The sequence below is a fragment of the Miniopterus natalensis genome, chromosome 7 (assembly GCF_054644295.1).
Source record: "Miniopterus natalensis isolate mMinNat1 chromosome 7, mMinNat1.hap1, whole genome shotgun sequence".
In the NCBI taxonomy this organism is placed as follows: Eukaryota; Metazoa; Chordata; class Mammalia; order Chiroptera; family Miniopteridae; genus Miniopterus; species Miniopterus natalensis.
Genome location: NC_142087.1, coordinates 72,170,945 through 72,188,697, shown reverse-complemented (window position 1 = coordinate 72,188,697; position 17,753 = coordinate 72,170,945). Strand labels below are relative to the sequence as shown.

Sequence of the window (17,753 nt, the reverse complement as noted above, 5' to 3'; positions counted from 1 at the left end):
GGACACCTAGAGCAAAGGTCAGAAACCACACACAGCCTGGGGGCTGAGTGTGACCCACCCCCTGTGTTTGAAATGAGCTTTTCATTGACCTATAGTCCAGGAGATGGCGGTTTATTCCCAGTCAGGGCACTTGCCCAGGTTGCAGGCTCAATGGCCAGTGGCGAGCATTCAGGAGGCAGGCATGAATGACTCTCTCCATTGATATATTTTTTTCTCTCTCTTTCACTCGCAATATCAATAAGGTATATTTTTAAAAATATTCAAAAGAAAATAGGGTTTCACAGGAACAGAGCCTCAGTTGTTTCTCTGTGTGTTACCTCTGGCTGCTCCCACACCAAAGTGGCACAGGTGAGACCAAATAGCCCGCAGACTCTAAGATATTCTTACCATGCAGCCCTGTGAAGATATAGTTTGCCACACCCTGGCTTGAAGCAGGTGTTCTTCATTTTATTTTATTTCCTTTTTTGTGTTTTTTCCTTGATTTCAAAGAGAGGAAGGGAGAGGGAGACAGAGAGTAAAACATGGATGGGGGAGCAACACTGATCAGCAACCTCCTACATGCTTGCTACTGGGAATGGAGCCTGAAACCCAGGTGTGTGCCCTGAGCAGCATTTGAACCCAAGACCTTGCGGTGCCTGGGACAACAGTCAGGCACTGAGCAACACCGTGTTGCTCAGGCACACTAGGTGTTGTTGATCTTGTTTAAGATGCCCTGGAGAGCTTGTTTCAGGTGCAGATTTCTGTGTTTCACCTCCAGTGTCTTCTGCCTGATGGCTCCTCAGGTGATCCTGATGTAGGTGGTCAGAGCAAGTTCTAGAGAAACCCTCAGGGTAAGGGACCGTAGGGAGGACAAGGGACAAATTGTTGGTTACAAAGGAGGAAGCCAGGGGCTGGGTGGGCAGTTCGTTTGGAAACTATTCCTGTGGGTGGGAAGGGCCCAGGTTGCCTCAGTGGCAAATGCTTCCATTAACACGTGTTCCCCTCTGCAGTGCGAGAGGAGAGTGGAGTATATAAACCGGATCCAAGAGCTGGACATGGCCACCCAGGCCGGGCTCGTGGCCCATATTATGGAGGTAGGTGTGTGGCTGGCTTTGTGGGGCTCAGCCGGGGATCCCCACTCCTATTGCAACCAGGAGGCAGGCTGTCTCCACGAGGGAAAAGTTTAAAGCCTATGTCACCTGTTGGTGATTTTACTAATTTTAGGGTTCAGACACCACAGCAATATGGACCCTGTTTATAAAGGTAGTGTCTTGTAGGAGCTCCAACCCCAGATTGCCACTCTGTTCTTTGCTAGTCTGAAAACAGCAGCCGGTAGAGCAGCGGGGAGAGATGTCGCCTTTATTACTTGCACTCGGCCAGGGTAGGCTAGGGTCTTATCTAGCAGAAGAGAGGGGACGGGAGGGACCCATGCTGGGAACGGCCTGCTTGCAGACCCAGGACAAGCAGAGCCTGGTGAGGCTTGTTAGCCTTCAAGGACATGGAAACCCTTGGGTATGTGGTGCCCTGGTCCTCGTGGCAGCTGGCCAGGCGGACACCTTTCCACTGCCTGGGAGGGGGATTGGGGTGTATCCTCACTTGCTTGACCCCACAGGTAGTCCTTAGCAAGCTAAAATGAAATGGGGGTAAAAATGAAAACAATTTCTTCACAACACCTTGGTCAAGTCTGCCATTGCCTAGTCTTCTTGCCTAATGTGGACTCAGACTACTTTTAAGTGCTCTCAGATGACTATGAAGTGCTTTGGGCTCAGAGTTTCCTTTACAGACTGTATTCTGGCACATGTCACCCCGCTTCAGATGGTTGATGTTCGAGAAAGATTCTCTGTTTCTGTTGGTGACATGGCAGAGAAACAAGCTGGCACCACTTAGGAAGTGAGAAAGCACCAGGTCCCTGAAGGGCTGTCACTGCAGACTCAGCCCCTGGGGTTGGGTTCGGAGGGATCTGTACTGAGGACAGCCCCTCTGACATTGACCTTGGCAGAGGTGGTAACGTCAGGGAAGTGGTTTCCCTAGAAACCAGGCCTGTGAGGGCAAGCCCCGACCTGAAAATTTATTTCCCTGACAGCCTTCCCCACCCTCCGTCCAGAAGAAGCCTTGTATGTTTTAAGTGTCTTAGGAGATGTGGTTCGGCCTTTAGTCTGATGGGACAGATTAGATAAAGGCATGAGAAGGACGGGAGCCGGAGCACATAGGAGCAGGTGTGTGACTGGCAGGGTCAGGTGAACAGAGCTCCCCACGCCGATGCCGGGGACAGGCTGTGTGACGGTTCCCCGGCCTCCAGGCACCACGGGGCTGGGTTCCGAGTCAGCCCCGGAGCAGGAGCTGGCTGTGGCTTGTTGCAGTCAAGGGGAAACTCAGCATTGTCAGAAACACACTCAGCCATTCCTGTAAGTGCGTGGCCACCTCTTGGCCTGAGAATCATTCTGCCTTTTGATTTTCCTTATGTGTCCCCATGTTTTGAAAATGTATGTATCTGGGGCCTAGGTCCTTGCCACTCGCTGTCTGTCCTGCTCAACCAGCAGGATATTTAAAATGAGAGGGGGTGGAATGCAGCCGAAAGAATCCTGAGCGATGGTCAGATTCAGTGCTGGCTGCGGGGACTTGAGAATTAGTTGCGTGCTTCTCAGGCAGTCAGGTGCCCGGGATCCACAAGAGACCCACTGAGTGAGAATTCGGGAGGAGCGACATGAGCCTTTAATTTGAGCTGCTCGATTGAGTGATGTGCAGCTGGGGTTGTGTCCCGGGAACCCCTTTTCAGACATGAAGGGCGTTTCCCAGACCCTGGTGTGGATCAGTCCTAGAACCCAGCCCCTGAGTCCCAGATCCTGGCCTTTGGGGTGCCCCGTATCATTGGCTGAGATTTCTCCTAATTCCCTGAGGTCGTCTGACTCCCGTCTTTTCCTTTGTGAGGTGGAGAGAAGTAAGGAAGTGGGTGCCATTTGAGAAACCGGAAGGCCCCGTTTTCATGTGGGTTTTGTTGTTTAAGTTATTCTCTACCTCCATTTACTCCTCTCTAATATTTAAGAACTTTTGGGTGCGTTTCCCTGAGTGTCTTTCCCTTTTGTGGCGTGAGTCCTCCAATAGTCATCTTCCCAAACTGAGATGACAAGGATATGAACGAGACCTTGTGCCTCTGGCTGCTCTGGGGGGGTCAGGTTGGGAAGGAGAGGCTGGCAATCGGTGGAGAGGCGGCCCGGCAAGGCCGTGGCCGTGGGCCTGCGCTCCGAGCCGGCTTAAGGGGAAAACCAGGTGGTGCGAGTGGCCAGTGGGACTGAGATACAGGCTTACCTGAAAATTATCTTAGATCATGAAATATTTCCCCGAAAAATAACAGAAGATTGTTGTGTACCAACATTCTGACCTAAGTCTTTGAATATGGGGCCATGTTTGCCTTAGATTTTGCGTACTAAGATAGTATTCCTCTTGTACTCTCCCACACCCAAGATTGACCTTCTTTGTGTGGTAAATGGATGGTGCTCCACTGAGAACACCTGAGGACTGTGGAGGGACCTACTGCATTGTAAGGAGCTTTCTGGTGTTAACATCAGTGTCCTCTCTGAGCTGGTGATGAAGGGAGAAGTGGTTTGTGAGGGTAGAGCCTGGGAAAGCACTTGTTCAGGAGCCCCCTGCCGGCCATAGGAAATTTGTGGCTGAGAGCTGTTAATGTCAGTGCCATGGGCCTGCTGTGGGAGAGTGCGCCTAGGCCCCGTGGCATGGCCATGGCGGGTGGGTGCTCTCAGGTTTCCCTGGAGCTGCTCCCTGTGCGGCCTCTGCAGCACCCTACCCGTGTGTGCCCTCAGGTGACCCACAGTCCGGAGAATGTGCTGGACTTGCAGAATTTCAGACTTGCAGACGTGATCCCAGAGGAGTTAGCGGCCTTCTCCAGGAACATGCTGCTTCTCCTGAAGAGGCTGCTACGTGAGCGAGACCAGTGCCAGGAGGTGTGTTTGCTGATGGCCAAGTGGCCTGTTGGGACAGGTTGAGGAGGGGCCTGGGCCTGGGGCCCGAGTGCTGGGTGGCTGTCTTCATCCTGACTCTCCCTCTGAATCCTGCAGACCACCCCGTCCTCCTCTCGGATGTGCCCCGGGTGTCAGGACATGGGCTTTTCCCTGCACTGCACAGTCACCTCCAAGACACCTGTGTCAGGGTAGAAGTTCAGCTTGGGGACACTGCTCCATTCACACTCCCCTTTTTGTCTCACTAACTATATCCTTGGTTTTCACTAACATAGCACCGTTCTCCTGGCTCCCTGCTGGTTTTACAGTCTTAGCTGACATCCTCTCTTTTACATTTTTCCATCTTTTGGTTCTTTTTCACCAAGTACTAATGTGGGCACTGTGCTGGGCACAGGAGCCTGCTGATGAGACCCCCCTCTCTGCCCACCTGTCTCAGGAGCAGGAGCACCTCCAAGTGCAACAGCCGCCTAGTCCTTTCCAGGTCTCTAGCGCGGACTCAACATTCTGCCTGACCAGTAGCCTCTCCATGGAGGAGAAGCAGCACTTGGTCGAGGAGCTAGAGAACACCAAGGCCAGACTGTGCCTCGTGAGCCAAGAGCTGTGAGTCCTCCTGTGGCCCTTCTTTCTGTTCTTCTCCCACGTGTTACCAAGCCATTTCTAGCACATGTGGTTCATTGCCATGAGCTGCATCAGACGGGAGAGCTCTGATTTGCACCCTGGAGTCCCTGGGCTCTGCTCTGAGCTTGATCCCTGTTTGTTCCTGGACTAGTCCACTCCCAGCCTGGTCCACACAGGAAGGTTTCTTCTGGTGCTTTAGGGCTCCTATCAGTGCAGTCACTATAGGCTTAGAGAGGCCGCCTGCTGTTTACCCTCAGGCCTAGTGTGAGGCTCAAGTGGTGACACACTGGGGTGGTTTTCTTGGCCGGAGGGAGGATGTGTCTCACCCCATCTGGTGAGCCTGTTCCCCTTTCCTGAAGCTGGTGATGTCACTTTGCCCATCATCTCGGCTGCTGCCCTCCTTCCCCTCCCCGCCAGGTGGCCTCACTGCCTACCTGACTCTGGAGTGGCACAGTGCCTCCTGGAGTCCCCTGACCTGTCCCACACACTCAGAGGAAAACTCAGTGTCTGGTGGGTGTAGTCTGAGAAGAGTCATTAAAAGTGGGGGATTCCAAGATGGCGATGGATTAAGTGGAAGCTACACTGACACTCTCCCAGGACATAACTGGAATTCCAAGTAAAATAAGAAAAAAATTATCCTGAATAATCAACGGAAGACTAGCTAGAGAGCACCCTTATAACCAAGGACCTAAAGCAGAGAGCGCCTAGAGACTGGTAGAAAGTATGGAGGCTAGAGATGGTTTCTTGCGCACCCAGAGGCAATAGCTGGAGGTCCGGAGGGCTATCTCAGCTGTGGGGTGTTCCCAGTGTGAAGTCTGGATTCGAAACATGAAGCTGGGCTCCTCAGCCCAGAGCAGCACAAGTAAGAAAGGTGACCATATACGATGTAGCTGTGAAAAGCACCGAGATTTCTGTGTGCCAGGGAGTGATGGCTGGAAATGCTGGCAGCCTCTTCAAGGGCCAGTGCACAAAGTTTTGTGTCAGCTACTCCTTTTGAGCTCTGGTGGAGGGAGGGCAGAGTAGACTAGAGTTATGTGAGGAAACTCCTAGCTCTGGGGCTAGAGCTGGAGGGTGGCCATCTGAATTCCTGTGCTGAGTCATTCCCCCAGATGCAGAGGCTGTCTTTCTCAGGTAGACCTGTACTTCCCAGGCAGCTTTTGCCGGGGGGGGGGGGGGGGGGGGAACAATTGCCCCACCCTTTGGCAATCCTCTCACCCCACCCTGTGGTCTACAGCCTGAACGTGACTAAGAGACTAAGAATAACAATCACCCTGCAGTTAGAGGTGGACTGTGGGTGATTCTGGTCTGCCTGATCTGCTTCTGGACCCAGGGTTTGGAACATCAAACCCTGGTGTGCATGTTGGTTTTTTCCCAGGGGCACCCAGCCCCAGCAGAGAGAGCCAGCCGCCACAGGTTGTGGATCACGTGTAGCTCCAAACAGAGAGTACCCAAGGCCATTCACAAAGAGAGTTTGACATTGGCCTGCACCAGAGACCCTTCAAAAAGCATGGGACTCCTAGCACATCTACCTAATACATATACACAAAACCTAACAGGCGACCAAAATGGGGAGACGAACAAGCCCCCACAAGAAGAACTAAAGGAAATGGAGATACGCAATCTTATCAGATCCAGAGTTCAGAATAATGGTTGTAAGGATTGCCCTAACAGCAGAAGAAAAGATATGGAAACTATGCAGGCTATTAAGACTGACCTAGCAGAAATACAGACTACATTGGGCCCTAGCCGGTTAGACTCAGTGGTCAGAGAGTTGGCATGAGGACTGAAGGGCCTCAGGTTTGATTCTGGCCAAGGTCACATACCTCAGTGTTGGCCTGGATCCCCGGCCCCATTCTGAGCATGAGTGGGAGGCAACCAATCAGTGTGTCTCATATTGATGTCTGTCAGTCTGTCTGTCTCCCTCTCTCTCTCGTACTTCCTCTGAAAAGCAATGGAAATCATATCCTTGCATGAGGATTTAAATCAAAAAAGAATACACTGGACGGGATAAACAGCAGAGTGTTGTAAGCTGAGGATGAGATCAGCCAATTAGAAGACAGGGTAGAAAAAATACTGAATCAGAGATCCAGAAAGAACAAAGAAGGGAATTGTTTAACAGAGCTGTGGCACAACATGAAGCATAACTGTATTCACATCCTTGGAGTCCCAGAAGGTGAAGAGAGTGAGCCAGGGATAGAGAACCTGTTTGAAGAAATGGTGGCGGAAAACTTGCCGAACCTGGTGAAGGAAAGTCACACAAATTTGGGAGGCACACAGAGTGCCAAGCACAAAAATTGCAAAGAGGCCCAGGCCTAGACACTTAATGAAAATGCCAAAAATTCAAGACAGAGAGAATGTTAAAGGCAGCAAGAGAAGAGCGTTGTGTTACCTACCTACAAAGGGGCTCCCATAAGGCTGTCTGTTGATTTCTCATCAGACACTCTACAGGCCAGAAGGGAATGGCATGAAGTATTCAAGGAAGTGAAAAGCAAGGATCTGCAACCAAGACGACTTTACCCAGCAAGGCTATCAATCAAAATAGATGGTGAAATAAGGGGCTTTCCAGACAAAAAAAAGGCTAAAAGTTTCTCACCACCAAATGTTGTTGCAAGAAATATTAAAGGGACTGCTGTAATCAGAAGTAGAGTGTTTGGTAGAGTGGACTTCAGCTGTGTATGCTGTGGTGTCATTTTGAAGGGCTGGAATGACAGGGAATTGAGGGGACTGTGGAGACACATCAGATGGAGGAAGGTGGACTCGGCTCTGTGGCTGGAGGAGATCCCCCAGAGCTAGCCCCATGTCTGTGCCAACTGCCATTCTCCGATTTCTCAGCTGTCCAGCCCACTCCCTGCCCATCGCCCTCCCCTTCAGCTCTCCATAGAGCAGCCCCCCAGAGGAGGCTTTGCAGTGTTCAGGGGTGTCCCTTCCTAGCAGGTGTCTTCCCTCCCATAGGCAGGAAGACAAGATGGTGCACAGGGAGGCAGTGGAGCAGCTCGAAAAGCTCCTGAACACCCAGCGGGAGGCTCTCCAAGAACAGCAGAGGTCCAACGCCATCCTCACCAATGAGAACCAGAAGTTGAGGGAAGAGCTGGACAGGTAACCGCCACCACCCCAATGCTGCGGCATCTGCCAGGATGTCATTCAGACCAACGTACTCAGCACCCACTGAGTGAAACTCAAGGGAGTCCCCTGGCAATGATGCATTCTTACAAACGTTGTCATGTTAACTGCAGGATGGGAATAGGGTAAAAGGACCGCAGCTGGTAGGTGGGATGGAAGGACTAGGGACACCTGGGATGGTGCACTGTCTGGGTTTGGATAGCCTCACCTCCCGCACTGTCGATCGTGATGATGACATGGGGTCCGGGCACCTTCATCCCCTAACACCAGTGGTGGAGGTAAGGTCAGTTTTCATTCACGCATTCCTTGTTTGTGACTCATCTACTGGCCTAAATGTACTTGGAACCCCCATATGTGCACGTGTGGCCTGTTGTGGACTGTCCCTGAGTGTGGGATACTGACGTCATCTGATGTGCACTTTCGCATCTGCGGTCAATGAGGCGTTTGACTCCTGCCTTGTTCCAGCTCTCATGCTGTAAACGAGCGCCCTTCCTGTGGCCCAGTTGGTGCCATGGTTTTCTAGTTTTGTGCTCTTTGGTGGTGATTTCTCTGTTTGAAATGGCCCCCACGTGCCGTGCTGTGTGCTCCCTAGTGTTCCCATGTGCAGGGCTGCGCTGGGCCTCACGGGGAGTATGCAAGTGGTAGATAAGGCGCCTTCTGGCAGGAGTCACGGTGCTGTTGCTGTGAGGATGTTACACAGGCATCTTTATGTCTTGATCAGTTGCCAAAAGTGTGGCCTGAGACTCACAGGAACGTTGGCATCAGGTTCAGCGTACACCGATTCCGTCTTCCCTGTGACCATAGAACATACTGCGGATCATGGGAATTGACTGACTTCTTTAACACATGAGGAATCAGGGTCAGAGAGATTTAGACCCTTGTTGAAGGTCAGTGCTCCTACTGAGTGGCATAGTCAGGATTTGAGGCCAGGGCTTGTCTCAACCTAGAGGCGTGAGCATAGGAAGCCTTCCTCCCCACAGCCTTGTTTTAGCAGGTCCTGGGGGGCTACAAAGTCAGGTGCCTGTGGTGGCCCGGCAGGCCCTGGACGTGGGGAAGGAGTGTCGGTAAAAGACCAGGCCCTGGTAAAGAACACACAGCATCTGAAGGTATGACCTGGGAGGTGGATCCAGGGGCGCCTGGTTTTCTTTTGTTGCGGGTACTTTCTTCTCAGAAGCGAGACATCTGAATGTTGATGTGAAACCTAAGCATTTTGAAATGATGACATACTCATTAATTTTAGAAACAGAACTGTGTGGGCCAAGCTAGACCTATTTGTGTTCTCATTGAGTCCATGAGCCTCTGGCAATTGGAGCTTTCTGGCATAAATATTTCTTAGGAAACCCAATCAGGTAATTCTGGTGAGGACGATCATTTCAGTGGATTGACAAGAACCCCAGAATCTCATATTATATTTCCTTCCAGAGTTGAAATTAGAAAGGGGCTTGGAATTGAGGAGGAGAGCTGGGCAGAGGCATAGAATTTTAGAGCAAAATGTTCTGATTCAATGATTTCTGAAAGTATTTTACTAGAAGAGGCCTTTTTTCCAAGGAAGCAGGGAAGCAAAGCCATAAGTATAAAGGATGTTAACAGTGATGCTCTGTTGAAGTCTTGTCCAAGGCTGCCTGTCCTGTCCCCCCAGCGCACAGTGGGGGGCCATGGGGAGCCTCATAGAACCCAACAGGCACAGTGTGAGAACTACTGATTTTGTTCAGCCTTCACTTACACATGGGAAAGCTGATGCCCCGAGAGGCGGTGATTTTGCTAAGGCTGCAGAGCCGGGACAGAGCCTGGGAGCGTTCCTGAGCCCTTGGCCCTGTGTCTGTCCACCCCTAGAGTCAGCATCCTGCACCAGCAGGTGAAGGGGCAGCAGGAGGAGCTGCGAGCCCGCAGCACGGAGCTGGGAAGCGCCCTTGTCAAGATGCAGGTGGAGGCGGACCACTGGCAGGCCCGGTTCTGCCAGCTGGAGGAGGAGCACCAGGCAGCCAGCGCCTCTGTGGCCCAGCTGCGCAAACAGTGCGAGGTGAGGCCTGGGGGGCCCAGCACAGCGGGCGGTGCTCCCTGGGCTGAGAGCCTTGGGCTGGGCCGGGTCCGAATGGGTCCTCGTTGGCGTCCTTGCTCAGAGACTGTATGTGAATGTCACCCAGAGGCCGAGGGGAAGCCAGAGGCATTTGAAGGGGCCGAACACCCTGACTGTCCGGGATGTGTCAGGAAGCACCTTTCGTCTCACCTCGGCTTTTGCAGGGTCGGGCGGTGCGTGGAAACAGCCGAGTCCTGTTCATGTCCCTCCTGCTGCTGTGCACTCTGCCCTGTGCTCCCCGGGGTCCTCTCACTCAGTTCTCACGATGACCTCGTGAGCGGGGCTCCTGTCCTTGTCCTTCTTAAGTGGTGCCTTGGGACCCAGTTTGATTGAAGCCGGAGCTTTTGACTGTCCTGCTGCACCAACCGCGATGATATTCTAGAGCAGGACTTGGTCCACCTCAGCCCCAAGTTCAGATCCATCCCCCACTCACTGCCTCTTTTTGTACGTCTGTGAACCGATAATACCTTTTACAGTTTTGAAAGGTTGGGGAAATCACGAGAAGAAGACTATTTGGTGGCAAGTGAAAGAGGAACCTTAGATGTCTGTGTCCACAAGTAAACTTGTTTTTTGGTCTCTTTTTTAACACAGCCACACCCATGCATGTCCATTTTATCTCTGGCTACTTGCCTGCTGTAATAACAGAGTTGAATAGTTGCCACAGAGACCACCATCCTGCTGGAAAGCCTAAAACAGTCACCATCTCGCCCTTGACAGAAAAAGTGCCAACCCTCATGTAAAGCAGAGGTGTCCAATAGGAATATAATGCAGGCCGCCCCACGTAATACAAAATTTTCTAGTAGCCACATTCAAACAGTAAAAGGAAAGAGGTGGGATTAATTTTAATGATAGATTTTATGAGTTATTTGAAAAAAAATATTTTTATTGATTCTTTTGACAGGGAGAATAAAAGGGAGAGGGGGAGACAGACACATCACTGATGATGGAGAAACTTGGGCCGGCTGCCTCCTGCAGGCTCCCTACTGGGGATCCAGCCCGCATCTTGGGCACATGTCCTTAGCAGGAATGGAGCTAGTGACGTCCTGGTTCATGGGTCGATGCTCAGCCACAGAGCCACACCAGGAAGCAGGCTAATTAATGAGATATATCATATTTTGAAAAATGGTTATTAATTCCTCGGACTCTGTTGCCTATTTTGTACCTATGGCACGACTCAGCTCACACTGGCTAGTTATCAGTGCCCAGTGGGCACATGTGGCCAGTGGCTGCCTGATCGGACGGAGCAGTGGCAGAAGGCTTGGCCGTCCCCATGACATTGGCAGTATTGGTCACTCCGACTGGTCTAGATAATAACGCAGTGGCCATCTGTGTGCCCGTCGCCTTTTTCTTCCTTCGGAATTAGATTCGAAGCAGTAGAATCGCAGGGCTTGGGGTGGTTGAGACCTTGTCCATCTGTGTTTTAGGTGCTGTCTCGACTCAAGGGCAACATGGAGGAAGCCAATTACCACCTTGCGGGCCGGGTTGAGATGTTGGAGCGGATCCAGAATTTGGACCATGACCAGCTGATGCTTCTAGAGCAGAACTTGTGTTACCAAGATCAGTGCTGGAACGTCAAGGAGCAGGAGGATTCCCTGTAAGGGGTGTGGGATGGCTGACGCCTGTCCACAAAGGGTCCAGGCTTCCAGCTGCAGCCTAGAGCCCAACATTCCGGGGAGAGAAGCCCTGGGGAACATTGGTGTCCCCAGGGCGAGGGGACAGGCCACCTTACCAGCATGTCCTCTCATTTTCCCTGGGGTGGTTCTAGATTTCTGCAAGCAGGGTGGTTGGCCTTTGTTTGCTTTTCAAAGACAGTGCCCACTGCCAGACACTTCTTGATCTGCCTTTGGAATGAACTTCACTGAAAAAAATATGATAGTGGTAAAGAGAAGTCCTCAGGGAAAGAATTCAGGTCAAAGGCTGAGCTTGTTTGTCTTGGAGAGTGGGTTGTTGTGCGCGTGGCTGCCCTCCCTCTGCCAATATCTACAGGGTCCGGACTTCAGCGGAGGCCCCGCGAGGTGCAGAGCACCAGTTCCCTGGTCAGCAGGAACTAGTCGGGGAGATGGGACGTGAGCGGAGCTACATGCATAGCACACGGATGTTGAGGGGCTCGCTGGAGGCATAGATGGAGGCATGGGGCTGGGAGTTGGGTTCTGCTGCTGGCATAGGACGAGGGGGCACATGCAGACAGGAAAGCACCCTAGCATAAGGCCAAGCAGCACGGCTGTGGGGGCAGAATCACAAAGTCTAGAATCAAAGATGTTGAGCTGACGGTACTGGGAATAGAGCAGGGGCAGTGGTTGGGGCCTTACTGGTTGGCAAGCTAGCACTTTGCCTGGGTCCCCACTTCACGGTGAACTCCCGCAAAAGCCCTCGGCTTAGGTGGGACCTCGGCAGTTTCATGGCCAAGGAGCCTGAGCAGGTGCCTGGATCCAGAGGACTCATTGCCAAGCAAGGAAACCAGGGATCGAGCTGTCAGGGCCACAGCCACTGTGAGAGGCAGCGACAGGACAGGAGCCAGCGGGCCCCCTGGGCAGCATTGTATAGAGAGCACCCAGCACAGCCCTAGGGGCCAGGAGAGAACAGAAGCAGGCCCCTGGCACAGGAAGGCCGGGCGCCCTTTCCTCAAGGTCGGGGTGCCCTCTGGAGGCCGAGGTTCAAGAGTTCCTCTGGGGTCCTTTTTGTGGTTTTCAAAATGTGAACTGATTTCCAACAATTAGAAATTAAGAGATTTTGCTTCACAACCTGGGTTTCTGGGTCCTTTGGGAAAAGAATCAGAAGTTCCGCCCCCTGGCCAGCAGCCCTCCGTGTGCAGGGCCCGGTGCGGTTCCCCGCGGCACCATGCGCTCAGCAGCCCCAGGCCCGGCCACTCCCTCTGGTCCTTCCAGGCCAGCTTTGCTCCTGATTTTCTCTGTCTGGGCCCTGAAAGGCTTAGAGTTTGCTTCCCTGCAAGTGTTATCAAAAACCAACAATGGAATGGGTGGAGGTCAGAGGTCTGACTTTGCTCAAGTGACTGAAACCTTGCTGCCCATCTAACTCGCTGAAGGCAGATGTCTCCTCAGCACTGGGGCTCTTGTTAGTTTGCCCCCCAGGAGCCAGCCTAGCCCTGTGTCTGACCCCGAGAGCCTCCCGTCCTGAATTGGCCTGGCCGGAAATTCCTTGGGGTTTCTGGGCTTGAGTTTCAGATGGACCAGAGTTTGCTCTCCTGAGATGATGTACAGCCTGGTCCTAGGTGCTTCCGCAGGTCTCCTTGAGGTGTTAGTGTTCCCGGACCCACATCCAATGCTTGTGTTCACACATTCCCACCTGAGCGACCGCGATGTTCGTGAGCACCGTGATGTCTGAATCCCAGAAAACCACCGACCCTTCTGGGCCGGGCTGAAGGGACAAGTTACATGTTACACTTAAAAAACGAGTTTGTTTTTCCTTTCTCCTCTGTTTTTAGAGACGACTTAAGTGACTTTCAGAGTGAAAATGACAACCTGGAAGAAAAATCCAAAGCTCCGCTCAAGCGCTCTCATCCTGCTCCAAAGAAGTGAGTTGCCTTAAGCTTCAGTGACTGAAAGAGAACAGAGAGCTTGTTCTCTCAGGAGGAGGGAAGGCTGTAGCCACCTGGAGCAGGGGCTCGTTGGTGGGCCTGTGTCTTCCACTGTTGAGCAGGTCATCTGTGTGCAGGTCCCTCCCAGCACAGACAGAATTTAGAGTTTCTTTCAGTCCTGCCCTCTGGACTCAGGGTTATCCTATGAGGGATGGCAAATGACAGCTGGCCATGAGCCTGTGTAAGGGCACAGAGAGTCTGGTTTTAGAGCCATTAAAGCAGGAGGGTCAGGTTTTACCTGACGATTTCAGGACATAGGAAGCCATGCTTCTGTCTTGGGAAGGAAGCTTGGATCAGACACCTAGACCAGCACCCATGGTCTTCAAACACAGGCGAAATTCCTCTGGAGCCACTGGACCCCAAGGCACTTGCAGAACCACTTCCCTTCTCCAGAGAGCAGCAGCTGCAGTTGTGGGCTGGCTAAGTCCCCTTCAGCAGGGCTTCCCCTAGTCCCGGGCCTGAGCCCCTGGAGCTGGCCCTTCAGGCTGTCCTGCCCCAGCCCAGCCTTGAAGTCACATCCCCATGAATCCTGCAAAGTTTCTCTGTTCAAATCACAGAACCACAATATTTCAGAAGCTCCCTCTGACCCTTCTGTTGAGAGGAATTGAGTCACCCATGAGGAACTGGAGTGATTTGTGTGAGCACAGTGCTGTTTCAGGGCAGAGGCAAGATTAGAACCCAGATGGGGTTCTTCTGTTAGGTTAGAATGCCTCCATTTCTGCTGGGATACCACACATACTACTTACCCTTTCAATTCCCTGTTTTTATGCATTTTATTTATTTTTTTAATGCTCACCTGAGGATATTTGTCGCATTGAGATTTACAGAAAGTAGAAGGAAAGAAAGAAGGCAGGGGTGTGTGTGTGAGAGACAGAGAGAGAGAGGGAGGCAGGGAGGGAGAGATGGATATGAGAGAGACACATTGATTGGTTGCCTCCTGCATGTGCCCTAACTGGGGCTGGGGATTAAACCTGCAACAGAGGTTCGATTCCCTTGACTGGAAATCGAACGTGCAACCCTGATGCTCAGGCTGACACTCTAAGCACAGAGCCACAGTGACCAGGCCTCACTGTTTTTCATTCAAACGACCCACTCTGCCCTGCCCTCTTCCCCTCACCCAGATTCCCCAGTGCCGGGAATGGCAAAGTATCCCAGCCTATTTCACTCATTATTGACTCTAGCAGAAAATGAGAAGGTCCCTGGCTTTTCCTGAAAATGGCATTTTCATGTGAACTTTCTAGGAAACATAGGTTAGGTTCGCGCAGCACCGCTTCCTGTGCTCGGCAGACAGTCACGGGCTGAGGGCGGTATTTGAAGTTCTGTTTCCCCGAAGGCTAGTGTGGGCTTCTGCCAAGACCGACACTTCTACCATCCCCGAGTCTGTGCACGTTAACTGCAAATTCTGTTTTACCTCCTGAACCCCAGATCCAGTGATTCTGGTGATGGCAAAAAGAAGCCGAATTCTGATCCCCAAGTTAATGGCCAACTTCACAGGCAAGTGATGGAAATCCCAGGTCACGGTAGGGCACCCGATACCTGCTGGAGGGGGCAGTGAGTGTAACTGTGCCCTAAAAATCTCCTTCAAACTAGGAAAAAACGCTGGATTGGACCCAAATGGATCCTCAACCTTTTTAAAACAAATAAAAGGGGATCGAGAAAAGGAGAGGTATCGATTGTAGGTGCCTGTCCACTGGATCCCCGGGAGCCCATCCCATCCTGCTCCCAATGGTGAAAGACCAGTACGCCCACAGCAGGCTCCCAGGAAAGGTAGGAGGGCGACTGGCTGCAGGTGGGTAGTAAAGGGTGGGATCTCCGGTCTCCTTCCTGGGAAGGTAGAACCAGCCAGAAGGAGTGTTGGATGTGCACACGAGTGTGTAGGAGCCTGAGGGGGCATTCTCCGTGCACACACCTCCGCCTCCTTAGGTATGTTACCAATCAAGTAGAAAATACAAACCCAGGCAGTGTTGTGGTAGTTTTGTCCCAGAACAATGTAGTCACTTAAGCATGAGAAGCCTCGCAGATCGTGTGTGTGGTGAGAGGGACGCAAATCTCCAGAGCTGATGTCCACACAGCCAGCACGGAGAAGCACCATAGCCTATGTTTGGGTTTCCTTGTAGCTGTCAGGCCTAGAAGAAGCCATTTCTATAGGAGATCCCGGTGCATTAAATACCTAATGGACATACGCAGGGTCTTCAGCAAGGCTGTGAGCAAGGCCGTGGGTGGCTCTGACCTGGACGTCACTGTGGAAAGCAGGTCCTGTTTCTGTGCCTTCAGAAAAACCAAGTATTTGTGGCTCAGCCCACATGCCCTTGCCAACTGGTGTTTTCCAGCTGCTGCTGTTTGTGGCCCGCGCCAGCACTTGGGACCTGGGTGCCCTGTGGACCCGGTGAATCCGGAGCAGACTGCTTGGCGGGGCGGGAAGCAGAGCATGTCCGGGTGTGTCCCCGGTTCTCAGTGCAGCTCGGGTGCTCACCAGCTGTGAGCTGAGACCACGAAAACACGTCCCTGTCCCACAGTTGTTAGTGTGCAGCGGGATGGACACTGATGATCCCGGGAACAGGGACCGGATACTGTATGTGCTAGAGGAATGGGCCAGGAGGGGAGGTCTGCAGGCCTGGAAGGGGCAGCCTGCCCTCGGCCAGGGCAGTGTCCCCTCCCTGTAGCCGCTCTCACCCTCAGACCCGAGGGCTGTGGTGGACACTCGCATGCAGGTACACGGCAGCCGGGAGGGTGTTTCCCCCACACTCGTCACTGAGAAGGTTGATTTTTTTGCCTTTGGGGATGAGTGTGTGTCTAGTTGTGGGTCTAGATGTCGGAATCCTGGGTCAGGCATTGTTGGCAGGTGTAGGGGTGTGTCGGGCTGCTGAGCTGTCCCGCAGACTGACGGTCCCTCAAATGTCTAGCTGCCTGGGGTCTGACTCCATGTGCTGGTGACCCCTGGCTCCTCTGCATGCACTCCTTCCTCTCCTCATGGTGTCCATCCGCCTCAGGGGACACCTCCACTAGGCTCCTCCAGGCTGTGAGGTGCTGGCAGAGGGCTGCAGGTTCCAGAGCAGGGTCAGACTTTGGTCTGGGGGCCTAGGCCTGCTGCCAGCATGGTGGGAAAGGACAGTGGTTCCCTGGACAGGGGAAGGCCGGCCCAGCACAGCTGCTGTGCCAGGGCAGTGGCTTAAAGGGAACAATGGTGGGGTGGCTGTCCCCTGCACAGTCTTGAGTTACCCTTGGTGGCCCACCTCGTTGTTCCTACATCCCCCTTGTCAGATCAAAAGAAAGGTGTAGGTGTCAGTGAGGGTTTCGAGTGAGGTCAGGCTGGCATATAGGAACTGCTGGCGTCATTTCTGTTTCTTGTGGCCTAAGATGAAGCCCTCACCAGGTGTCTGAGCTGGTGGCCTGGGAAGGAAGAGAGGACAATGTGCCCAGCCGGTCTCTGCCTCCCACTGAGCTTGGTGGGAATGAGGACAGATGGAAACCTTTGGCTGTGCCCAGGCTCCCAGCCCCGACCCTCCCATCCAGTGGATGTGTTTTTGGAAATGGCATCTCCCTCTGGGTCTGTTTTCCTGCTGGTGAAGTTAGGGAGCTGCCTGAGTGACGGACGCCTGGCTTTTCTCCCTGACCCATGTGGGGCCTCGGCCTCCCCATCTCAACCACGGGCCGGGTGTGTGGTGGGGCCCAGCTAGGCTGTGAAAGGCCCAACAGGAGCGGGAAACTTCAGTCCTGGCCAAGTGGCCTGCACAGGGGACGTCCTGACCGGGAGAGGGCTCTCTGAGGACCCTCGTGTCCCTCACCCTCGCCTCTCCCTTCTTCCTCTCTTCTCTGTAGGATATTCCACCTACCAGGATGACTTGCTGAATTACCTGTTGAGCAAGGGCAATGATGCCCGAACCATCATATCTTAGCCAGGACCCCCTACCAGAAAAGAAGGGACCAGGATACCCACCAGCTCTGCGGCCCCACCATGAAGATGGCTGTCAGCACCTCCGAGGGGAAGCTGCTGAAGCCAGGGCCTGTGTGAAGCCCAGCTTGAGACCTGCTGAGGCGAGGCCCCACCCAGCACCCCCTGAGGCAGACCCAGCCTCCCCAGAGCCTGTCTCTGGGCAGACCCCAGCAAGTGTACATAGCGTGTTGAGGGGAGTGTGTCTGAGATGAGGTACACGCCTGATTTGGGAGTGGGTGTAGGTCCCCAGTGTCCCCATCGTGGGTGAGATGTTGACTTATGCTTTATGAATAAGTCCTGCGGATAGTAACCGCATTTTCTACAATCTATTACAGAGGTGTGTACACACTTGTGCAATGCATGTATTTTGAGGGTGATCTACAGGGTGTCTCCCAAAAATGTACGTAAATTTTCAGCTGGTAACTCCCTTAATTTTCACCCCTTTTCAGGTTTAAC

The 17,753-nt window shown here is 52.9% G+C and overlaps 1 long non-coding RNA gene across 1 annotated transcript; it reads left to right on the top strand.

The window, feature by feature from the left end:
* Positions 1-11,197: 11,197 nt before the first annotated feature.
* LOC148092800 (uncharacterized) lies at positions 11,198-17,226 on the top strand. Its single transcript, XR_015714777.1, has 3 exons — positions 11,198-11,362; positions 13,211-13,300; positions 17,183-17,226. It is a non-coding gene; the product is annotated as an uncharacterized LOC148092800 (long non-coding RNA).
* Positions 17,227-17,753: the final 527 nt, after the last annotated feature.